The sequence below is a fragment of the Asparagus officinalis genome, chromosome 5 (assembly GCF_001876935.1).
Source record: "Asparagus officinalis chromosome 5, Aspof.V1, whole genome shotgun sequence".
Taxonomy (NCBI): Eukaryota; Viridiplantae; Streptophyta; class Magnoliopsida; order Asparagales; family Asparagaceae; genus Asparagus; species Asparagus officinalis.
This window is the reverse complement of record NC_033798.1, coordinates 24993790-25020300: the sequence shown is the minus strand read 5'-3', so window position 1 is coordinate 25020300 and position 26511 is coordinate 24993790. Positions and strand designations below refer to the sequence as shown.

The 26511-nt window shown below is 37.7% G+C and overlaps 1 long non-coding RNA gene across 3 annotated transcripts; it reads left to right on the top strand.

The window, feature by feature from the left end:
- LOC109843188 lies at positions 233 to 19358 on the top strand. Of its 3 annotated transcripts, none has more exons than XR_002247569.1 (5): positions 233 to 534; positions 13033 to 13158; positions 14143 to 14278; positions 15482 to 16177; positions 19075 to 19358. It is a non-coding gene; the product is annotated as an uncharacterized LOC109843188 (long non-coding RNA). The 3 variants fall into 3 exon arrangements; XR_002247567.1 differs by having other exon boundaries at positions 237 to 475; XR_002247568.1 differs by lacking the exon at positions 14143 to 14278 and having other exon boundaries at positions 242 to 475.

The window sequence follows — 26511 nt, the reverse complement described above, 5'->3', positions numbered from 1 at the left end:
TTAGCAAGATCAGAGAATCCCATTTATTTCATATAGTGCTTCTTGACAATAAGAAATCAGAAAGACTCATCTCCATCTCATTTTTCCTTCATGTCTTATGATTTCATATTTGGTGTAAGCATTATGTTGCCGATATAACATCTAAATAGAACTGTCATTGACCATTACTGATTCATTATGTTCATTAACATGGATTTATAATGTGATTATGTGCAATTAGTATCACGACGTGTATCTGTAATTCTGTATGGCTTTTTTTATTTTTAGATTGGTAATGATATGTATATCATCTTGGAAACAGTTTTGGCGTGGCACCTTGGGGGAAGCAAATAGAATATTCTCTAGTCGACATCCAAAGGGAGAAATTACAGTTATAGTAGAAGGAAAGGAGAAACCTGTTGCTGAAACTCCATCAGAGTCTGAACTGGAGCATGAACTAAGATCCTTGGTCTCAAATGGGCACAGTATTGCCATGGTATTCAATGAAGTTCATAACTGCTCTTCCTTCGACTTTGTTACATGTGTGTTATATTTGTAAGTTTTGTTCTCATCCATTATTTTCCATATACCAGCTAAGCGAACATTACTATTATAGGTAGCTGAAGGACCACTTTTTTAGTTTCAGGTCAACCAGAGATGATATACTATAAACTTGGGTCTCAGAACATATACTTCAGTAGATGATTTAATTATAATTTCCACACGAGTACTCAAAACATCCATCTTAAACAATCATAAGGTTTCTTAACTTCATAGAGTTACCATGGTTTGGGTTAAGTTCCAATTAAATTATGTCATTCTATTGAATATTATTTTTAAATAGATCTTTCTCAATCATGTGCTCTTCCTTCTCCTTGTATGTAAAAAAATCCCCATATGCTTTGTTTTTAATCCTAAATGAATCCTGTAAAACCTCTTTACTAACAGCTAATGCTAATAAGTTAATGTCATTCTCAAATGTGCCTTGAAAGTTGCAACCCTAAACTTCTTTTTTGTTCAGCAACATGAGCTGCTTTTCCCTGCTGAAAGGAGGGTATGTCTACTGGACTCTTTTGTATTGAGAAATATATAAAACATGTTTGTGCATATTTGAGCGGGCATTTACACAGACAGTTCTGTGGAGGAAGAAGCTTGGGTTAAAGAGGTGGCATGGGCATTTGCCATAGGCATAAAACTCATGCCCTATCTCAGAAGCAAAGACGCATCAACTGAAACATAAAATGTGTCTTATGTAGTAACCTTGCATCAAGAACACAAAGCTTAGTTTACTTGAACTCTTTTTGCCATTTGAGTTAGCATTCTACAATCAAGTTCCTTAATGTTATCACTTAAACGTAGGATTCCCTTCCAGATACATAAGAGCGAATGATGCAATAGCTTCAGATAGAGCAAAGCCCAAAATGTTATAACCAAAAGGCTGATGCTACACTTGAGCCTTAAGTTATCATTTTAAAACATTCAACTGTTTGTAGTTCCTGATGTGGGACTATAATATTTGGGGTTGTGAATGTGATAGGGTGGGGGCCAGTGGACACGTGAAGGGTTTTTCGTGTGAGGTGTTCTCGTGAACACTTGAAGACTCACGTGAAGAGAGAATTGCTGAAAGCTGAGGTTTGTTCAGCGGTTAAAAGGCCCACCCGGTACTTAACTACTATATATACCTAGTTCTTCCTAGGTTTTTGTGTGTGAGGTGAGGGGAAATCAAAAACCTGCGGCTGTACAAGATTGAGAGGGAAGAAAAGAGGCGCAGTAGTGCAAAAGAACAGAGGCTCCTTTATTTGGCGGCGTGCAAGGCTTTGACAGGGTCTTGGGGTGCGTGCAATAGGAGAAATAGATGTTTTTTTGACTGTTTTGAGAGAGCCTTTTTTGTGAGAGATTGGAGAATTAGTTTGAGGGTTTAGATTGAGTGATTGTAAACCCTAGTTGTATTCTCTCCCCTCTAATAGTAGATCCCCCCTCCTTGCCCCGTGGACGTAGGCAGTTTGCCGAACCACGTAAAATTGATTGTTTGAGTTTGTGGCCATTGTAATAGTTTTAGGATCCCTCGACGCGCAGTCCTAGAGCTGACGAGAGGAAGAGCAAATATCCCACTTTGATGGGATATTAGGCTTTCAGATTCTTGTTCCCTTTGAGAAACAAGAATTCTTATCGATCTTTCTCTCTTATTGTGCACCAGAAACTCTGCCGAAATTTCCGCTGCGCACAACAAGTGGTATCAGAGCCCAGATTCCAGATCTAGGGTTTGGTTGGAGGAGTAGATCAATTTGGAGGCCCGTTTAGGACTTCGTTGGTGATAAAGGTGAGATCTTTTGGTAAATACTCTATCTTTCAGTTTTGGATCTATTCTTTGTTCGTTGGTGCGTAAGATGTCGGGGAAAGAAGGTGCTTCGGGAGTCGAGGGTGGTTCTTCTGGCGTGAAGACTATTCAGAGTTTGAATATCCACTCTATGAAGATAGATGTGGAGAAATTTAATGGCACAAACAACTTTGGATTATGGAGATGCGAGGTTTTGGATGCGCTGAACGCGCAGAATTTGGAGGATACCTTGGAGTTAGATGGCAAGCCAGATGAGATTGAAGAGAAGGTTTGGAAAAAGATGAATCGAACGGCGTGTGGTGTGATTAGGTCTTGTTTGACTCAAGATCTAAAATATGATGTGATGAATGAGACTTCTGCGAAGAAGATTTGGGAGATTCTCGAAAGCAAGTATTTGACCAAGAGTGTGGAAAATCGCTTGCATTTGAAGAGGAGACTTTATCGTTTCCAGTTGAAGAAGGGAACCTCCATTAGAGATCACATGAACCACTACACAAAGCTTCTTGCGGATTTGGCGAATGTGGATGTCAAGATTGAAGATGAGGACAAGGCGTTGCTGTTGTTGAGTTCCTTGCCCGACGAGGAATATGAGACCTTCGTTCTTACTCTGATTAATGGGAAGGCATCACTTTCGTATAGTGAGGTCACCGCTGCACTTGTGAATTATCAGCTTCGAAAGAAGGATAAGGAGGCTTCGGTTGAGCCGGTAGCGGAGGCGTTGGTCGCAAGAGGGAAGGGTCCAAACCGAAAGAATTGGAAGTCACAGTCTAGAATTGGAAAAGATCAGTGTGCTTGGTGCAAGGAGACTGGTCATTGGAAGAAAGACTGCCCAAAGCTCGACGAATGGATGAAGAATAAGCAGAAGGGAAAAGGGAAGCAACCATCATCAGAAGCAAACATCGTATCGGATGGTAATAATTCTGACTCTTCTATTTATTCGCTTTCTATCAGTCCTACAGATAGCTATTCGGAGGAATCTGAATGGATGTTGGATAGTGGGGCGACCTATCATGTGTGCCCTAGAAGGGAATGGTTCTCCAGTTTTGAGAAGCTGGTGGATAGTGGTGTGGTGTACATGGCTGATAACCGTGCATGCCAGATCCTTGGGATAGGAAGAATTCACATAAAGATGTTTGACAGGACTGTTAGAGAGTTAAACGATGTGAGATATGTTCCTTCTTTGAGGAAGAACTTGATCTCGATTGGAGCTTTGGTTGGAGAGGGTCTGAAGGTTCGTGTTGAGGACATGGTTCTCGAGATTGCGAGAGACTCTCGTATTTTGATGAAGGGCGTCAGGAGAAATAACCTGTATTACTTGACTGGAGGTATAGTGGCAGGTGGAGAGCTGACGACTTCTGTTGATTCGACTAGACTGCGGCATTTGGGGCTTGGCCATTCCAGTATTGATTCCTCGCATAGATTGAAAGAGGGTGCAAAGACCTGCAGTTTGAAGTGTGGATGTGAGCAAGAAGACCGAGGTGGAGTTTGGCACCTCTATTCACCGAGTTAAGGGTCGTTCTGGAGGAGTTCACGTGGATGTTTGGGGGCCTTCCAAGGGGGCATCATTGGGAGGTAATAGGCGTTTGGTTTCCTTTGTTGGTGACTGTTCTAGGCGTGTTTGGGTTACAACCAAATCCCCTTTGGAGAAAGTCCTAGTAGTTTCCAACAGATTGAAGAAGTGTGTGACAGACAGAAAGGTGAAGGTACTCCATTCTCGTGGGAGATACAAGATCACTACAACAGATTGGTCTTTTAGTGACCAACTTTATTGCGAGAAAATTATTTTCCTCAACAAATATCACTTTCGACGAGGAAAATATTGTTTCCTCGGTAAATATCAGTAGGTCTTCTGTGAGGAATATAATTTCCTCACAGTAGACCACCTTCTACGATGAAAATTTTAGTTCCTCACTAAAGATGATCATGATTTGGTCTCCTAATGTTATTTTATTGGCGAGGAAATATGAGATTTTGGTGATGAACTTTTTCATTGCGAAAATGCACATTTAACGAGGAAATAATCATTTTATCATTGTTCTTTTGGCGGAAAATAGAGGAAAACCCGCCAAATGTAATAGCGACTAAATATGATTTCCTCACTAAAGATCCATAATCTGTGAGGAACCGTTTCCTCATTAAAAGAATCAAATAACGAGGAAATAATAGTTTCCTCATTATTAGTTGGAGGGAAGAAAAAAAACCGCCAATTTCAATGGTAACAAATTTAAGGCTTCCTCGCTAAAAGTTTTTGTTTTTACGAGGAACCGTTTCCTCGTTAAAAAGAACCTATTAGCGAGGAAATTATAGTTTCCTCACTATTAATTTTGCGAAAAAATTTACAACACCCACCAATTCCTCACTATTAATTTTGCGAAAAAATTTACAACACCCACCAAATTCATTAATGACAAATTAAATGTTTCCTCGCTAAAATTTTGTTTTACGAGGAACTGTTTCCTCGTTAAAAAAAACAAATTAGCAAGGAAATAATACTTTTCTCATTATTAGTTTGGTAAAAAAATATGCAACCCGTCAATTGCAACAAATTTAAGGCTTCCTCACTAAACGTTTTTGTTTTACGAGGAACTGTTTTGTCGTAAAAAGAACCTATTAGCGAGGAAATTATAGTTTCCTCATTATTAATTTGACAGAAAAATATGCAACACCCGTCAAATTCATTGACGACAAATTGAAGGTTTCCTCACTATTTTTTTGTCTTACGAGGAACCCTTTCCTCGTTAAAAGAATCAATTAGCGAGAAAATAATAGTTTCCTCATTATTAGTTTGACGGAAAAATGTGCAAAACCCGTCAAATTCAATGGCGACAAATTTAAGGCTTCATCGCTAAAAGATTTTGTTTTGCGAGAAATCATTTCCTTGTTAAAAAACTAATCAGCGATGAAATAATAATATCCTCATTATTCGTTGGCAAAAATTTTGGTGGGAATTTTGTTAAAAAGTAGGTGAGTACTCAAAGAAAAGAGCGGGCCTCTAATATCAATGGCCTAACAAATGTCCATATACAAGTCAACAATCGTGGGCTAATTTAGATTTTTTTGAATAAATGTCCAGCACGAGGTAAAGCTCCAGTATGGATAGAAATAAGGATTTGGTTTGTCTGGTTGATGGTTCCTTTTTGTAGGTTTTTGCAGAATTCACATGAAGATTAACGGCCAATTAATATTTATCCAGGTTCAAAGAGATCCCAATGATAAATGATTGCTCACAAATCTAATAAGATTTAAACAATTTATGATTTTTGAATATACATTTATTTCAGACTTCTGAAATTAGATTATGTTAATAGATAATATTGACTTCTGAAAATAGATTAAATCAAACGTGAAATAAAATCTTTTATTCCTATTTGGCACAACATTAGTACAAAATAGGACAGTCCAAACGGTTATTAGAATCGTTTGGACAAGTAAAAACAGTCCAAACTGTTAAACCCGTTTGGGATAACAAAACCGAAACGGTTGAAACCGTTTGGGCTGATAAGAGATCCAAACACAACCCCCAAACAGATTTAACCGTTTGTGATGTTTAGTCCAAAACGGTTTAACTCGTTTGGGTGATTTAATTATTAAAAAATTCCCCAAGGACCCAAAATATGGGACCAACAGGTAGGGCTGAGTATGGTTCGGTCTAAATCGAAAAAACCGACCGAACCGATCCGAAAAAATTGGTTTTATGAGTAGGGCGATTCGGGTCGGTTTGAAAACTTTTCAACCCGAACCGACCCGAACCGACCGAATATAGTGCAATACTACCCATTCTGATCTCAAACCCTACCCGACCCGTCTCCAAAGAGTCAAAGACTCAAACCCTAAACTCATTTTCTGAACCATTATGTGTTAAAAACAATATCATTATATTAATATCTAATGTTTCATAATCTCCTACTTTGTTGATATCTTTTTTTCTTTAACACAGTTTGTTGTTTGATAAGAAGTTTGATGAAGTTAGAACCGAATAAACCGAACCGAACAAACCGAACCGACTTGCAACAGTTCGGTTCAGTTTTGAATTATAGACGGTTCGGTTCGATTGTTTAAATTTTGGTAAAAACCGAACCGAAACGACCGTTGCACACCCCTACCAACAGGGAGGACATGTGAGGTGTGCCCCTCCTAATGCATAATGAGCTGACCATCATTAAGCTCATTATGCAATAGGAGGGGGACGCCTCACATGTCCCCTCTGTTTGTCCCATATTTTGGATCCCTGTAGCAAAATCCTTAATTATTTTTTTTTCTTTTTAAATAAAATATTTCTCTTTTTCCGTGCTCTTCTGTTTCCCCCCAAAATTTCCCCCAAAATCTAAAATTCAATCTCTGCTCAACCCCCCACCCCCCCAATCGGAGGGAGCCTGCCCCATCCCCAAATTTTATTTCCCCCAAACAATTTCGATCTCTCTCCCTCTCTGCTTCCCTCCCTCTCGCCAAAACCATCTCCTCCCTCCTCCTCTCGTTGTCGTCAGAGCTCTCTCGCCGCCTCCCTACCTCTCTCGTCGCCAAAACCAGCGTCGCCCTCATTCCCTCAGAAGGGGGAAAAAGCTTAATAACTAGTTTAGGCCATTAAAAAAAATCCAAATTTCGATGTACCCCTACGCACCAAGCAATTTGAACCCATCGCCACCTTACAATTCCTCCAGTCTTCTCCACTGAGGTCTTTCTCCTCACTCAGAAATTGAACTTTTTTATTCTCTAGATTTTGATTTGAGCAATGACGAGCTCGAGCTCCCCTTTTCTATTTTCTCGGTCCCCAATTCTCTCCCAAAGCCCAAACTTTTTAGATCAAGTGGGCATCACAGAGCTGTATCTCTCAAATATCTTAATCATTATCGTGTTTCCTCTAATGGGTATCGATCAGTTTGCTGTTCTAAGGCTTCGGCATTGGATTCAAGCAAAGAGAAGCAGGACTCTGCTCCTTTTGCGGTGGAGAGAGAGCCTCGGAGCCTGAAGTTCGAACTGGGTATTTGAAAGTTCTCATCTTTTCTTATTTATTTGGCGATTCTAGCATTTTGGAGTTTGTGGTTTGAATTATTTCATGTATGTGGAGTGTTTAGTTCTTGCCCAAAAAGGATGAGGTTATACTAGCTTTTTGTTGAGTGTGATTAAGATAATTTAGTATCAAATTCAAATAAAATTGATATAGGGTAGAAAAATTCTTAAACTTTACCCAAATTAAGGAAGAATATGAAGAAAAACTGGACGACAAATCAAACATTCTCTAAAAAGTGACAAAAATCATATGAGGCCGTCCAAATATTGGTTAGAAGGAAACTGGAAACATATTTGTGTATTTTAAATGTTCGAAATTTCGAGCTCTGGTAACTACATCTTAATCCTCACTCTATCCTGATGACACCTTCTGACGTTAAAGATTGGAAAGGAGAAAGAATTATTGTCATTAGCCTAAGACTTTGATGCTTTGAGTCCTGTAACCTATCAAAGAGGATGAGATGAAAGTTGCAGGATGGAAACTTCAACCTCTTTGAGAGATGAAGTTTAAGGAATTAGGGAACTATTCCATGGGAAAACTTGTTATTGTGAAGATCAATACGCGCCTATCAGGATCCAATGAACAAGTTTTTATTGTGAAAGTGCAATAAGTTTACACTCAAAAAAATTTCATTCACCGTTTCACTAAAAAATTTACAAATTACATTTGATGATTCTATTTGCTCAATGCAACATGTGGAATTGGCGAGGTTACCGCATTCGTTATCAATATGTTGGGAAGGACAGACCTGCATTAGTTTTAATACATGGATTCGGGGCGAACAGGTCTATGTCGTACACATTTTTGCTCCTTTTGAAGGAAAATAATTTTGTTTAGGTACTAATATTCAAATTGTTTGCTTTCTATGTCAAATACATAGTATTATATTCCTTTAACAAAGTTGTATGCATGTCACTCTTGATTTACCCATCTGTTTCTGTCCTCTTTCATTGGCATGATTATCCCTGTCTGGTGATTGTATTGCATTGTGCATATGATTTTTCTACCTTCTAATGTGTCCATTAATGCTCTCTGTATTGCAAATGACTATTAGGTATCTATTTTGTGGTGACAATACATGAATAACCTAGTTTGCCTTTTTGAGATGTCTATTTTTTCCCCTACTATTTTGAACTCATTTTTATGAGGCCCTAGGATTCTCGATTTGGAGTGAGCATATCGAAGGCTCGTAATGTTTTATGGAACTGAATTCTTTTGTAACTTTTGAGTAGTTTTCATATCTTTTACAAGAGTTGAGTTTATTTGCAATCTGTGAATTTAATTTTCTCAGTTTTATCATGTGATTTTCTTATATTTTTCTTATCATATACTCAAATGTTGTCTATAATGCAAAAGTCTCTTTCAACAATGAACACTGGCAGAAAAACATTTCTTATCTAGCAAATACAAGTAGAGTTTATTCAATTGACCTTATCGGTTATGGGTATTCTGACAAACCAAATCCTCGGGAGTTCAAAGTGAATTCCTTCTATACATTTGAGACATGGGCAAGCCAGCTAAATGATTTCTGTGCCGATGTTGTCAAAGATGAAGCGTTCTTCATATGCAACTCTAATGGAGCTAAATTTGGATTTTTTTAATGGCCTACATCACGAAGAGGGGATTTGTCCCTGAGACAACTGTGAAGAAAGGAGCTGACTATCCTGTAGGATCAATTGTGCTTGGTTTCTTAGTCTTCGTGGTCATTGGATCATGTAATTTCTTTCTCTCTTTAGACTTCTTTTCTTGCTTTCATCTACTCATGTTGGAGTTAAAATTTTCTTTAAAGTTATTCTATGCTTACTTGTGCTCCAATTTAAAACCCAAACAGATATATAATGCGTACAGTTTGTAAGCATATGTCCACATGTAGTTGCTTCATGTATCAACAATTAAGTTAGATAAAGTCCAAATGTAAAATGATTGTGCTTCGGTAAGACGTTCAATTGAGTTCTTCTTGCAAGGTTTAGTATATTTTATGCATCACGTTCCTTTTTTGTTTTTAAGCTTTATTATTTTTCAAGATTATTTGTAAATTAGTTGGAGAAGTGGTAATTGATCGTTTTGAAACAGAGTATAGAAGCACAAAAAAGGATGGGACTTGGGATCAAAGGAAAAATGGGTAAGTAACGTGTCAATGATGCATGCTTTTATAATATTTAAGAATATGGGTGAAACTGATATTATTGTTCTAAAAAGGATTATATTGATTAGTTGTAATTGAGAAGTTGCATATGATTGAACTGGATATATTTTTTTACTTATAGGATCAAATGATAAAGATGCTGAGCAGATACCACTCAACCTGATGGAACTCGAACAATGACACATGAGGAAATTTGTGCAAAAGTTATCAAAGTCAAATCAGGCTACATTAAGGGCTGTGGTTTTGGCCCTAAACCACCACCATTAAGGTTCTCGTTCTTCGATGAGTGAAATGTCTAAAAAGAATAAAGAGTTGCAAGAACAGCTTCAAGTGACCCAACAACTTGTAGGAACTCAACAACAAAAGATCGATGCGCAAAATGAGGTAATCCAAAGATTAGAGGAGCAAGCTTTTTGAGGAGTTTATGGCTAATTTTTCCAGGCAACATCCATCAGCTTAGTATTCTTAGTGAACTTAAACTTGGAGAAATGTTTCTTTGATCGTGTTGCATTTGTTATTGCTTTAGACTAGCATTGTTACTTATGGTAGAAACTTGCTTTATTTATTTTAATTGTTTTGATGTACTGTGGTGACAATTGATGACAATTATTTATATTTTGAGCGTTTTTCTCGTAATAACATTATTATTGATGAAATTAAAATTTCCTCATTATAAGTATACTTGTTAGGTCGTCAAAAGAATATTTCCTCGTTATAGAGTATACTGCTTACGTCGACAAAAACATATTTCCTCGCTATAGTGATATAACCTATAACGGTAAAAGTAATTTTCCTCACTATAGAACATATAACCTATATCGACAAATGTAAATTTCTTCGTAATTGAATTTATTTAGCGAGGAATATGGGGTATAACCTATAACGACAAATTTAAATTTTCTCATCTTTGAGTTCCTTTACTGGGGAACTGTTTTCACGAGAAAAAGATACATATAATGAAGAAAATCAATTTCCTCGTTAAAGATTTACCTTTGGTGAGGAATAATTTTTTAGCTGAAAGATACTTACAACGACGAAAATAGTTTTTTATAACTTTTATTATATATAAATTAAATATTATTCACGTATCATTGGCGAGGAAACTGTAGTTTAGCGATGAAAAATGTATGAGATTAGGTGAGAAAAAATATCGAGGCTAAAGAGTAACAATGAGAAAAGAATATATTCATCGCAAAAAGGATTTCGCGAGAAATTATAATATTCCTCGTAGAAACTTTTCTTGACCACCCTACCGCGAGGAAATGGTGACCAAAGTTTTTTCCTCGCAATCACACTACGGCGAGGAAATCTCGACTTTCAATGATAAACTTGTTCCTCGCGGATTAGCTTTTCTGTTGTAGTGGATGGACCTGTTTCTGTGTTGGAGCCGAGCTCACGGCATTTCGAGACACTTCGTTGGAAAGGAAATCTTGGGGCAGCTAGATAGGGTGACAAATTTGGAGAACCGTACCTTGCTGGAGGAGGATCGGTGTTTGTTGTCGAGCAATGGTTTGCAAAAGAGTTTCTGGACAGAGGCTTCGACATATTTGGGTCATCCTATTAAAGAGTTGTCAACTGCTGTGATTGGAGGTAAAACTCCATTAGAAAAGAGGTCTGATTGTGTCACTTCGGTTGAGGCTTCGATGAGGGAGCTATTTGACTCTCAGCAGGTGGAGAGTTTTGGACAGACCTTAGAGGTATCGCAGCGGGTGGAGATTGATGCTACTCCACATTGGGTGAAGATTACTCTCGATCATACTGCATTAGTTGGGATTCCAGCTGAGGTGACACAGCGTGGAAGTCATTTGGATTCGGATGCAGATGATGAGTTGGGTTTTGACTTGAGTGCAGCTGATAGATGCAGTTTGGATATGACCATTGGTTCACCTCAGGTGGAGGTGTTTGAGGCCATGGGAGGTGCTATCAGTCACAGAATTGATCGTGATATTGGAGAAGGGTTGCGTACTCTTCTATTGGATTGAGGTCGTTAGCGGCCATTTGGGTGAACTACGTTCGGCTTGATTCCTTGGGCAAGAGGATACGTAGGCAGTCTTTATGATGCAGCCGGGTTTGGATTGGATGGGGGTGAGATCGATTTGGTGAGTTGATACCGATATTTGGGTGAGTGTTCGCACTCCCGTTTGGGTCTCGACTTGTTATGGATTGAGTCTGTTGTCGTGAATTTTTTCACGATGTACTGGACACAACAAGTGAGACATTTTGTTTGGTTGGTGTCGGCTCAGTTTTTGAGAAAACTTCGCCGAGGTGGAGAATTGTGAATGTGATAGGGTGGGGGCCAGTGGACACGTGAAGGGTTTTTCGTGTGAGGTGTTCTCGTGAACACTTGAAGACTCACGTGAAGAGAGAATTGCTGAAAGCTGAGGTTTGTTCAGCGGTTAAAAGGCCCACCCGGTACTTAACTACTATATATACCTAGTTCTTCCTAGGTTTTTGTGTGTGAGGTGAGGGGAAATCAAAAACCTGCGGCTGTACAAGATTGAGAGGGAAGAAAAGAGGCGCAGCAGTGCAAAAGAACAGAGGCTCCTTTATTTGGCGGCGTGCAAGGCTTTGACAGGGTCTTGGGGTGCGTGCAATAGGAGAAATAGATGTTTTTTTGACTGTTTTGAGAGAGCCTTTTTTGTGAGAGATTGGAGAATTAGTTTGAGGGTTTAGATTGAGTGATTGTAAACCCTAGTTGTATTCTCTCCCCTCTAATAGTAGATCCCCCCTCCTTGCCCCGTGGACGTAGGCAGTTTGCCGAACCACGTAAAAATTGGTTTGTTTGAGTTTGTGGCCATTGTAATAGTTTTAGGATCCCTCGACGCGCAGTCCTAGAGCTGACGAGAGGAAGAGCAAATATCCCACTTTGATGGGATATTAGGCTTTCAGATTCTTGTTCCCTTTGAGAAACAAGAATTCTTATCGATCTTTCTCTCTTATTGTGCACCAGAAACTCTGCCGAAATTTCCGCTGCGCACAACAGGGGTCTCACAATCACCACGCCATTAATACGCGATGTCCTTATCATAGCATGAGTCTATGACAATTAGCACATCTCACTATCACCAACAGGCGATGTACAACTATAATATTTTGGGGCATCACAAGCTAATTCTGTGAAACCATGGAATTATTTTAGCTTATGTAAATGATAATATTTGAGCAATAGTAATTGCTATAGATTAATTAGGATCAATAATTTTTGCAAATGGTTGAGAATTTTGACCGTCTAATATTAATCGCATTTATTTTGTAATTACATTCTGCAGTCACTTTACATGTTCTGCTTGCTGTTAGATTGATGATAGTGTAAACCTACATAAACAAAAGTTTTTCCCCCAGGTTTCTGTTATACCAGGTGAAGTTTTTGCTTAGTAATGGTGGCATTATCTTATTAAACTCTTTGATTGTGAGTTATATTTCTCATTTTAAATTAATCCACATGTAACTCTCTTTGGAGTAAGATAAAATTTTTTTTTGACCTGCTTATCTTTTAAGTTTCTCAATATATACTGATTTTATAATGTGTGATTACTTTCTTCTAATTTTAATACACACTAGGCAGTGAAGTTTGCTGCTGAAGGAAGAGCAGCAAAGAGAAAGCATGTCTATGCGCTTGCACTGAGGTTGTTTGGAAAACATACGGAAAGTGAACCCTCTTCAAATTAGTTAATATTTTCTTTTTTGGTAAGTTTTCTTTGTTTTCTTCTTCAGTAAGATTACTTACAAGCTGTTCTCTTCATGCACACTGTTCCGGTAACTCGACTATCGTTGAATTTTCTGGCTACACTTCGTGAGACTATCAGTTAGCATCGACCAGTTAACCAAAGTGGCTTGTATGTGTGACTGGATTCCCTTTCTTTCATAGCACTGGTATACATGTTTGTTGGCAGGTCAATGATCACTGAAATGAGTTAAACAGTATGGTTAACACACTGGAAAGTGTCAAATAAGACGCAGCGAGTTAGTTGGTTTAAGGCAGTTTTATTTTTCTCTTTGGTGGGAAAGGTTCAAAACTATGACTCCATGCTTTGTACCAGGGCTGGTTAGCCTTTAAGTGAATATCTTTATGGCATTTGCTTGGTTGTCTTTTTCTATCGTTTATTTCTTTTAGTGCTATAAAAGGCTATGCATTAAACAGGATCTGGTACTGGTTAAAACTCAAACTAAAAGCTGCAATATTCTTCATATTTTGTAATCTATATATCTTTCCTTCAAGGATTATGTGTTCTTTACCTAGCGTCCCTAGCTTCTTGTGCATATCAGATACGAGGGGAAAGAACATTTCTGGGAGTACCACTTTCCTACTAATTTAGCCCTCAACCAAGTCAAAGGACCGTCACAACGTATCTTACGAACTCAGAATATACACTCACCTAATCTTACCACTACCTTACCATCTGGGAGAGGTACCAAACCTTATGTTTCATTGGTTCCAGTGTTATCATTTTCTCTTGATAGAAGCCTCTGACACAGACTTCGAAGAGGGTGATAGAATCAAAGATAATTATATAAATTGTATAAATGAGTATAAGAAATAAATTTAGACAGGATGTGAATTGCAACTATGAGCAGCTTGCAAGGTATAATAGGCATATTGAAATCATAAGCTGGAGCTGCAGAAAAAATTGGCATAGATACTGACTGTTGTTAGAATGAGATCTCTTGCAGACCAAGTGATCCCGATAGTTTTTGGTAGCAAATATTCCATATCTGAAGGGCCAGAAGGCTGTGTTGTTATGATATACCAGGAGCACGAGGAACATGAACTCACTAACCAACTCAAAGCTGCTTGTGCAGAGGAAAGGTTTTGAGCCAACATCTCTTTAACTTTTTTTTATATTTTTTAATTCAAGTCCAAGTAAGAACATTTTTGACCCTTTGTCGTAGATTATGCTAAAAGTTACATGTAAAAGTCCTATGATCTTTGTCTTACAAAGATTGGAGCCGAACTAAACACATGCAACTTGGTAAAGGAAAAAGATATGGATAAACAGATGGGAGGAATTTGGGCTATTAAGAGTATATAAGCTGACTTATAGGGTATAAAGCAGCAGCCGCAACATTTATTCAAAGGTGTTTGGGACATCTATTCCTCTATAATAATGGGAGGACCCTAGAATTACTATTCATCCTTCAGTAATTTACTGTAGCAATTTAAAAGAACATTACTGCAGCATATGCGAGGTATTTGTGGCGTCATCTGGAAAATATTACTGCAGCATTTTAAAAAGCTATACTGTAGCAAAGTAGCATTTTTGAAAAAATTACTGCGGCATTTAAACTGTAGCATTATTAGCATAAGCGGGATAAATGCAGCTTCAGGTAAAAAGTCACGTAGCATTTTAAAACAAATTACTGTAGAAGAGGTGAGATACTGTATCATTTTAAAAAATATTTCTGTATCATTTAAAAAATATACTGTAGGAATTAAAAAAATAGGATTACTGTAACGATAAAAAAAAGGAAAGGCCGTGCTTCGCTAGTTCATTTGAATTTGAATCCTGCAATCTCTACTTGTAAAATGTTACAATTTAGGTTCTAGGATATTATTTTATTGAGGTTGGTGCAATATCATTCCATCGAGGTAATGTACAAATAGGATGACCTAAAACATGATATGAATTCTCAGATTAAAAAAAAAAGATTCTTTTGCAATGTCACTTCTAAAAGTACACATAAAACATGAAATTAATGAGTTTTCTCTTTCAACACAATTTTTCTTCAAAATAAAATGAAAATAAATCCAAATAACACTAGATATATTTATCAAGAAGCGACTCAAATATTGTTAACTGTTGAGCATGGATGTCAATAGGAGGCAAAACAAAATAGAAAAATAATGGACAATATTATGTAAAACTGACATAAACATAAATCCATTTGTACCATTAACTGTTGACCTTAGGCATTTCTATATTGTGTTTTGTTTTCAATTCATTAATTTTTCTTCTTGTTGTAGCGTGTAATCTCTTTTAAACTTGATCCTGTTATTTTTGGTTGATATCAGTGTAATTACTGCAAAGATCTTCCCGTTCAAGCACTTCAAGTGGAGAGGATGTAGATGGTGAGGCCTAACCTTGCTCTGTTGGTGGATTCATCAAGAATCAACTGTGTCTGTCTTCTTCTCTGTAGATCAGCTTGTTAGTATGCATCTTAAAGTTGCTTTTTGTTTTGTTGACCCGTCAGGGTTCGCTAGTATTTTCTTTTCACTTACGGAGCATCCCATCTTTTCTGAATTCTCTAGCTTAAAAGCACTTACAGCCTGTTTGGTAACCAATATTTCATTTTAAATACCGTAATTGACCCAATTACATTGTTTGGATTCAAAAGAATTTGAATACTCGATATTGAGCCAAATCCATTAACATTGTAAACCGGTAATAAACCTAGAATTCTAAATCCCACCCTATTCTCTGTCATTTACAATTCCATATTTTTTCGACCCACGATCTCTCTCTCACTTCCGCTTCCGCCGTTTTTCTTTCTCGAGCCACGATTTCTCTCTCCTTACTTCAGCTCTCAATTGCTCTCTTTCTCCAGTTCCATCAAAACTCTTGATCTTAGATCCAACCGGCAACAACGCTATCGCTCTCTCTCCAGTTCCATCAAAACCCTAGTTCCTAGATCAAGCCGGTGAAGACGATCCAAACAGCGACGGCTCGCAAGCACTAATATCACCTTGGGCGACGACGACAATACAACAGTGAGATCCTAGATCTAGGAGAACTGTGATTTATTTTTTTGAATTTTGATTGATTTGCTCTTTTTAATTTATATTCTTATTTCAATGCCTAGTTGTTGATTTCACTGCGTTATGTGTTTCAATAAGAATCCTTTGAATCTGTTATTAATTTGATTAATGATCTCGTCATTTAGTTGTTTAAGAAGTGATGATTTATCTATTTTATTCTCGGTGAACAAGACAAATTCCCACATTTAAGGCTGTAATATGCATGTATTATTGTAATTTGAATGATATTGTCAGTGATATATCCTAAGATTTAGTATAAGATGTAGATGCATGTGTTGCTGCGACAACATTGTTTTGTGTATTTGTTTCTACTTGGTTATGATTATAAGAAGAAGTGCATAATGTATATTCTGCTTTCGTGACAAAATTGAGATGCATTTGCTAACATTTGCTTAGCGTCATTTGTATTTGTCAACAGTTTGTGTGGAATTGATCCAACAACATAATTGAAATGAACGATTGTGAACAATTAGGAGTGAATATCAGACATTGCCAGATATCACAGTGAAGAACTTGTACCTGATATCATTGGCTCGGTTATTAATTTACTTTTTGTTTCATATTGTTATCTTTAGTGTTTGATAATTTTGTTTAGTAATTCTAAATTTTTTGTTCTTTTCCTTTACATTTACTCCATGTTACATGGTCTGATTCTATCTCTTAGATAAGTATAGTTTTACATTTCCTTTACATTTACTCCATGTTACATGGTCTGATTCTATCTCTTAGATAAGTATAGTTTTACACATTAAATTTTGATGATGAAACATGTTACATGGTCTGATTCTATCTCTTAGATAAGTATAGTTTTACACATTAAATTTTGATGATGAAACAATTTAGGAGAAAATGTCAGACCAACAAAGTTTACATTGTCAAAGGAAACGTGCAAGGGAAGAAGTAGGTGAAGATGATGAAAAAAGCTAGTTATCATAATTATGACTTTCATAATAATGGCAGTTGGAGCATACCGTCATAGAAGAAGGTCTAGCATCAAGGAGATAACATGGAGTGAAGATGTACATCCTCATAAAAGAGCCCTCTGGATGGACACATTAATGAATGATACAATATGTCGGGAGCAACTACGTCTTAATAGGCGTTGTTTTGAGAAGTTGTGTGCCATTTTACGATCTAAAGGGGGATTGGTGGTTTCTAGGAATGTCACGGTGTGAGAAGCTGTGGCATTTTCCTACATGTTATTTCTCATAACTTGAAGAATCAAACTGTTGGAGCAATCTTTTTTCGTTCCGGAGAAACTATAAGACGACAATTTCATACGGTGCTCCGAGCGGTTATGAATATCGGGAAGTATTATGTCAAACAAGCAGAATACACCACTAATTATGCGGGAGATAACAAATGGAAATGGTTTAAGGTAATAATAATTTGTTTTTTGGCTATATAGATTTGTTCGTGCAAATATGTAATCTATATGATGTTATGGGGTTGATTGTTAGGGTGTACTTGGAGCACTTGATGGGACACACATTCAAATGACTGTCCCTCTTGAGGATCGACCTAGATATCGAGATAGAAAGGGTAATATCAGCACAAATGTCCTTGCCGTGTGCAATCCCAATCTCCAATTTACTTATGTTTTACCTGGTTGGGAAGGATCCGCATCTGATCCTCCCAATCTCCAAGATCATCAACTGAAACATGGGAGTGTTTGTACTTGTTTTTGAGTATATCTACTCGGTAAATGGATCAAGTCTGCGTGTTAAAAAACTTATTAAGCTGCACAAACCAGCATTGTATTGTATGTTTTGCCCACAGATTGTCAAAAGTGTGTGAGTGAGCACATGGTTGACATGTGGATAGCGCAAATTGGATACTTAGTTCTTGAATATTAGAGATGATGATAGTTATGGTAATAGAGGCTTTAGTTTCAAATTGGATACTTAGCTTACACATATTCTTGTGCACATACTGACTGTTCACTCTTTTGAACAGTGATAGATAGTTGACAGAAATTATGCCTTTGCTCTTTCATCGTATATATTCTAGATTCAAAAAATGAGTGATGTTCAAAATCTTATTGATATATGGATATGGAAGGTGCGAATGAAGGGGAGAGCTCTAGCAGAGAGGTTTCAAAATCTTCAACTTCTAAAATGAAGGGGAGAGCTCTAGCAGAGAGGTTTCAAAATCTTCAACTTCTAAATCCAATAAGAAGCTCAAGAGAGACCCTTTAGCAAATTAGCAGAGAGGTTTCAAAATCTTCAACTTCTAAATCCAATAAGAAGCTCAAGAGAGACCCTTTAGCAAATGCATCAAGTGATGTTGGTGAGATGCTAAAGGAGTATCTGGTGAGTACGAACCCACCAAAAGCTGATTGTGAGGAGATTTATGCCGAAGTATCTAAAGTGAGGGGTATTCCTCAACATCAATTTTTAAGGGCGGTTAAGGGATTCATTGATGGTTCTGCACATGATTTTCGGATGTTGAAGTTACTTCCAGACAATCAAAAGTTAGATTGGATTATGCTATGTCTTGAACACTTAGACTATGGTAAAAAAAATAACTCATTAACTTTTCTGTTTGCATTGAAGCTCTGGTTTTGGTAGTTTTAGTTAGTGCGTATTAAATGTTTGAACATCATTGTCTCAGTTATCTTGACTAAAAATTTTCATTTATTCAAGCTGAAATATATGCTCTTTTTAGTACAAGCATTTTGTATGGAAACCACATGGTTTCATCATTCTGGCTTAAATTGAACTCTCCACATGTTGTTCATCAGTTTTATTTAAGTTAGTGGGACTCGTTAGCTTGTAAAATTCTTCAGTATATTCTGCAACCGAGCGATTAAGAATGGAGCTAATTTGGTCTTCTTGTTATTGTTTCAGGTGATTCAAGAACTCGCAATGCAAGACTTTCTGAACCGAGGGGAGAAAACTACCAAAGAAATACAAAGTGAAAGTGTGTAAGTATTAGAAAGAAACTCTCATTTGAATCACATGTAAAAGTCTTAAAGAAACTAGTGCGAGGGCAACTTATGCATGATACTGCGTAACGACGAATTATTAACTTTTATTGGTTTGTATTTGTTGGATATTTTTGATCTCTAGTTTGTTGAATTGTTATATGTAATATTTGAAGTTTCTACTTTATTTATTGTTTTGTTTAGTAGTGGATGAGTTTACAAAGTTTTATTGATGAATGATTTCGGTTATTTTTATGGTGATTATTAGGTCAACTATTGACATTACTGCATTTGAGATTTTAAGGTATTTTATCTATATGTCACGTTAGTTGGATATGTGATATACTAATTGAGCCATTTATTTTCACCAATTTTAATACATACCTTTTGTAATTTGAGTATCTTATTTCTAAATTATCTTCGAGCTATAATTTTAGTTCAGAAATTAGAATTCTACTAGTTGACAAACAACTCAATTGAAAATTTTAAAATTGAAATTCTAAAGTATACCAAACATGAATTTCAAATTGAATTATAGAATTCAAATTTGGATGTTTCCCAAATGAAAGAATTGAATTTGGAACTCTTGATTCCAAATTTCAGAATTTAATTCTAGAATTTGAAATCAAATCCTTCAATCCAAACACAACCTTATATTATTTGTTTATATCTTAGTGCTCGTCCAAAGGAAAAACTTTTGTGTACGTCGAATATATATAATAACCTTTTTGAACTAAAGCCTTGTACAGTGTAGTGTATACTATTTCAATTCTTTAAATCTTGGTTTTAGAATAACCAGCTAATGACCTAATTGGTCATGCTACATACACCAGCAAGCTAGAAAGTTATATCATCTGAAGCCTTGATGAAACTATTTCAGTAATGTATATGGAACTTTCACAATTTAACCATCGTCATTGTTCGTTTCGGTATTGAGGGAATGGCATGCAGCCTGAATAAGTAGTATGTCAGGTGAGCATTTCGAACCTTAGCTTGAATTTCAAACAAGCTTCACTTGTATAAATAATGTTGGGATAATTGAACACAGAACCAGAAAATAGAACATTCACAAACACAATATTTATGTAGTTCGATCAATTTGATCTACGTCCACGGCAAGAGGGTATTTCACTATATTTCTTTCTCAAATTACAACACTCATACAAAATTTGAGAACTCACTTTTGTTGTGTGGCTATCTCTCGTGTGTTTGTGTTTTTCTCTACTCTGCCTTACACTCTCACTTCGCTTTTAATTCACATAGAGATTGATTAAATCAATCAGTGATTGATTGATTGGGGAGGGGACCACAAGTGAGAAAATGACTTAAAAAGTGTGACCTTCTTTAATACACGCAGAGACAAAACAAAGAAAGAGGGAGTGGTTGATTGAGATGGGGACAATACATGAAAGTGACATAAAGATGAGACCTCCCTTCCATAATTTCTTCAGCAGACGCGTTGAGATAACTTGACAGCGAGCTCCCGTGATGTTTGGCCAAATTCAAGCCAACAAAGTCAACAATCTCCACCTTGGATTGAATTCCCAAACATTAATAACTAGAGAGTCTTTACCCGTCTTGCAAACAATGCCCCAAACGGGACCACCGAACAAGTGGGAATACCTCCCAAATTCAAGCAGTGCTTGAACTTGAAGGCTGGGATCGGTTTGGTCAACATGTCAGCTGGGTTGTCTGCAGTAGTTGTGATGTTTCTTTCAGCAGTTGCCTCACGAATGAAATGATATCTGACATCAATATGCTTTGTCCTCTCATGATGTGCTGAGTTTTTGTTTAGATGTATTGCGTTCTGATTATCGCAAAATACAACTGAACTAGCCTCCTGCTAAAGTCCAAGCTCACTCACGAGATTTCTCAACCAAATGGCCTCTTTTACCGCTTCTGCTGCTGTCATGTATTCTGCCTCTGTAGTAGACAAGGTAACTGTCGACTGTAGAGTCGATCTCCAACTAGTAGCTGAGCCAGAAAGAGTAAAAAAGATAACCAGTCAAAGATCTCCTTTTATCGAAATCACCTTCATAGTCAGAATCCACAAAACCTACAACTGAGGTTCCCAAAGTACTGCTATCAAAAACTAAACCCAAATCTGAGGTACCCCTGAGATACCGAAGGATCCACTTTACTGCCTCCCAGTGTGCCTTTCCTGGTTGAGCCATGTATCTGCTCACTACACTGACTGCCTGGGCAATGTCTGGACGAGTGTAAATCATAGCATACATATTGCTACCCACTACATTGGAGTATGGAACTCGGGACATCTCCTTCTTCTCGTTCTCACTTGTAGGTGAATCTGAAGCCGAGAGCCTAAAGTGAGGAGCCAAAGGAGTCGTAACGGGCTTGGCCCTTTTCATCCTAAAGCGTTCAAGCACCTTTTCAATATAACTATTCTGTGAGAGATATAAAGTTCCAGCTTTCATGTCCCTCCTAATCTTCATACCTAAGATCTTCTTTGCTGCACAAAGATCTTTCATCTCAAACTCATCACTGAGTTGTTTCTTAAAAATAAGAATCTGTGACATATTCTTAGCAGCAATAAGCATGTCATCGACATATAATAGAAAATAAATAAAAGAATCATCTACTAGATGCATGTAGTACACACAACTGTCATAAGTACTTCTTGAGTACCCATGACTAAACATAAAATTATCAAACCTCTTGTACCACTGTCTGGGAGATTGCTTCATGCCGTACAAAGATTTCTTCAATCTGCAAACTTGATCTTCTTTACCTTCTACGAAGTATCCCTCTGGCTGAGACATGTAGATAGTCTCCTCAAGTTCGCCATGCAAAAACACAGTCTTCACATCAAGCTGCTCAAGCTCCAGATCAAATAGAGCAACCATGACAAGCAATAAACGGATGGAGGTATGCTTCACAACCGGAGAGAACACTTCATCATAGTCAATTCCCTCCTTTTGTCTATAACCCTTAGCCACCAACCGTGCTTTGAATCTAGCATCTTCAACCCCTGGGATCCCTTCTTTCTTCTTGAAAATCCACTTGCATCCAATTACCCTATTACCCTTAGGTAATTGCACCAAATCCCAAGTCTGGTTCTTGTAGAGTGACTCGAGTTCTTCTGTCATAGCCGTGGCCCAACGTCTAGATTCTCTACATGAGACAGCTTTAGTAAAGTTTGATGGCTCTTGAATACACATCTCTTCAGCTGTCGTGAGAGCATACGCCATTAATTCAGTATGTGCATATCTTTGAGGAGGTTTGATCTGTCTCCTCTCTCCGCCGGTGGCTATGGAATAAGGTTCTTCAATCTCAGCATCATCAGCATCTGAGTCTAAATCATGTTGCTCTTCTACAGTTGTAGGAGCAATTTTTATAGACGACTTTTGAGACGTCTCTCCCTCGAGCTCTATCTGAAGCTCCACCTTATCCATGGTCTTCTCTACATTTCCTGTAGACTCAATAGAAACCTTCCCACGATTAAGCATATATCTTTCATTAAAAGTAATATCTCTACTAATAATGAATTTAGGAGAATCAGGTTCAAGACTTAAGCATATATCTTTCATTAAAAGTAATATCTCTACTAATAATGAATTTAGGAGAATCAGGTTCAAGACTCCACAAACGATAGCCTTTAACGCCATCAGCATAACCAATAAATATGCATTTCTTAGCTCTAGGCTCAAGCTTACCCTCTCTAACATGATAGTAAGCGGGACATACAAATACCTTTAAATTTGAATAGTCATTTGGTTTACTTGACCATACCTCATTTGGAGTCTTGTGTTCTATGGCTGTAGAAGGAGACCGGTTCACCAAGTAACAAGCTGTGTTAACAGCTTCAGCTCAGAAGTCTTTATCCAACCCAGAGTTTGAGAGCATACACCTAGCTCTCTCCGTCAATGTTCTATTCATGCGTTGTACCACCCCGTTTTGCTGAGGAGTGTGCCTGACCGTGCGATGTCGTACGATCCCAGAATTTGAACAGAACTGATTTAACTCACCACTGCAGAACTCTAGACCATTATCTATTCGGAGACATTTAATCTTCTTTCCAGTTTGATTCTCAACAAGTACTTTCCACTTCTTGAAAGTTTCGAACAACTCGCTTTTGCGCCTGAGAAAGTAAACCCAAACTTTCCTGGAAAAATCATCAATAAATGTCAGAAAATAAAGAGCACCACATTTGAGTGGAGCTTGAGCAGGTCCCCATAAATCTGAATGGATGTAGTCGAGAGTGCCCTTCGTCGTATGTGAGCCAGTCGAGAAGCTGACCCAAGTTTGCTTCCCAAGCACACAATGTTCACAGAAATCAAGTGATGATGTATGGTCACCACAGAGTAAGCTACGTTTACTCAAAATAGTCATCCCCTTCTCACTCATGTGGTCTAAGCGCATGTGCCACAACTGAGTAGTGTCCCTATCAGCATCAGAAGGCACACCTGCAGAGCCTGTCACCGTACTGCCTTGGAGAATATAAAGACTGTTCACCTTACTACCTTTCGTCATAACCAATGAACCCTTAGTAAATCTAAGAGCTCCACCTTCACCAGTGTAAGAACACCCAATAGAATCCAAAGAACTCAAAGAAATCAGATTTTTCTTTAAGTTCGGGATGTGTCTCACATCTGACAAAGTTCTCACTATCCCATCGTGACACCAGATGTGAACTGTACCAATGCCAATTATCTTACAAACTATATTGTTGCCCATCAAGACTGATCCACCACTTATAGATCTGTAAGTAGTGAACCAATCTTTATTTGGACACATATGAAAAGATGCACCTGTATCCAAGATCCATTCTCTATCGGAACGACCATCCAAGGGACATACTACAAGAACCGTCTCAGCAACAACGACAGTATCAGCCTTTGCCGTATTAGCTGAATCTGAGGTTTCACCACGCTGGTTGTCTTTCTTCTTTAGAGCATAACATTCTGACTTGTAATGCCCTTTCTTGTGACAGTAGAAACACTCCACATTTTTCTTGTTTTTGGCTGACCTGGACTTTGAACGATTTCTGGATTGCCCTTTATCACCCTCTCTGGTCTTCATTCTACCTCTGGCTAGCAGACCATCAGTCTGCCTATCGGTACCTCTCTCATTCAACTTTGTTTTTAACTCAACAGAATTCAAAGAGACCTTCACATCCTCAAGACTTATGGATTCTCTTCCATACAACATAGAATTAACAAAGTTTTCATAAGAGTCGGGCAAGGAACACAACACAATGAGAGCCTGGTCTTCATCATCAAGCTTTAGATCCAGGTTTTTCATATCCATGACAATTTTATTAAATTCATCAAGGTGTTCTTGAATGGGTGTACCTTCCTTCATCTTCAATGTGTATAGCCGCTGCTTCAGGTATAATCTCGTAGTAAGAGATTTCTTCAAGTAGAGACTTTCGAGCTTTGACCACAACCCCGCTGTTGTTTCCTCATCAGCAACTTCACGAAGCACATTGTCGGATAGTGACAATTGCAATGCGCTGTGAGCCTTTTCGTCCATCTCTTCGATCTCGGCACTAGTCATATCTTCTGGGTATTTCCCATCGATAGCTATAACCGTGCCTTCACGTCGCAACAAAGCCTTCATCTTTATCCTTCATAGGCCAAAATTTTTCTGGCCATCAAAGATCGACACCGAGAACTTCACAGAAGCCATTGTGTAGGATTGAAAGCTGTCCTAGAATCAAGAAGCTTTGATACCAGTTTGTTGGGATAATTGAGCACAGAACCAAAAAATAGAGCATTCACAAACACAATATTTACGTGGTTCGATCAATTTGATCTACGTCCACGGCAAGAGGGTGTTTCACTATATTTCTTTCTAAAATTACAACACTCATACACAATTTGAGAACTCACTTTTGTTGTGTGGCTATCTCTCGTGTGTCTGCGTTTTTCTCTACTCTGCCTTACACTCTCACTTCCCTTTTAATTCACATAGAGATTGAATAAATCAATCAATGATTGATTGATTGGGGAAGGGACCACAAGTGAGAAAATGACTTAAAAAAGTGTGACCTTATTTAATACACGCAGAGACAAAACAAAGAAAGAGGGAGTGGTTGATTGAGATGGGGCCAACACATGAAAGTGACATAAAGATGAGACCTCCCTTCCATAATTTCTTCACCAGCCGCGTTGAGATAACTTGACAACGACCTCCCGTGATGTTTGGCCAAATTCAAGCCAACAAAGTCAACAAATAAGCTAGTAATTTTTGCTCCTCACAAGTACTAAACATGCTGATGCCCTATTCAAGCTCCAGTTTTCAAACTAAAAGAAACTCAATTTGAGCACAACTTTGCTTGCCTCTGTCATAATCTCACCGTCTACAGTATAAAAAACTGATCTGCTACGTAACAGACTTTGACAATAATTTATGTAGAAAGCGGAGTCCCATTTGGTTCCACCACCAATGTTTCAGCTACAGGCCAGCTTATAACTGCACTTTCACAGAGATGCAAAATTGCCTAGCTAGAAGATTACAAAATCCAAAGAATTACGAATCAGATTACATGTAAAAACCCGTTTTATTACGAGAAACTTAATCACATTCACCTCAACAAAGTTTGACCACACAAAAAACAGTGTGCAAGTGCTTAGAGCAGTTTTAAAATGAAGATGAACTAATTGAAAGGGAAAACTTATTTCCTGATATCTCCGAGTAATTGGAATCAGTGGCAAAGTCCTCTGCAACTTCTACAAATTCATGTAGATGTCTCTGGTTTGTTGATCCACGTGACCGCAATTCCAAGCCTTGCCTACTTATACCGCTAGACTAACAAAGTACTTAACCCGGTACTATGAAACTTATTGCATTTGTGATAAACCTGAAGAGACGAAAAACCAAGCAAAATGAGTTGAACATGAACTAAAGCTAGGAGACCTACACAAGTCCCCAGCTACATGCTTATAAAAAACTCGACTACATCAGAGTAGGCATACACTTACTTACCAGCAAAAAAATTTTGTTTTTGCACTTACCAGACTTACCTGTCAGACTGTCACCAATTGGGAGATGCAACTACTTGCAGTTAAAGGCAAAAAAAAGCGAAATGCTGAGAAAGTACGGCCTGCAAAAATAAATAAAAAGGCAAGCAAGGGATTTTTGTAATGAAGCAAGGATAAAAGCATAACAGGCACAAGAGATGAAGGTGCATGTTTCTATGGAAAATCTTCTTAAAATCAACAATCAGTTAAGAAAAATCAACAAAATAACTTTAACTAATATCTTTCGGCAACATTTAAGTTTTGATGAATTGACTAAATTACAAGATTAATAAAAAAAACAACCATTAAATTCTCAAGGATTTGAAAATTGTGGTAGTATCTGATATTATGTTTTTAAGTGTACGAATATCCATTAA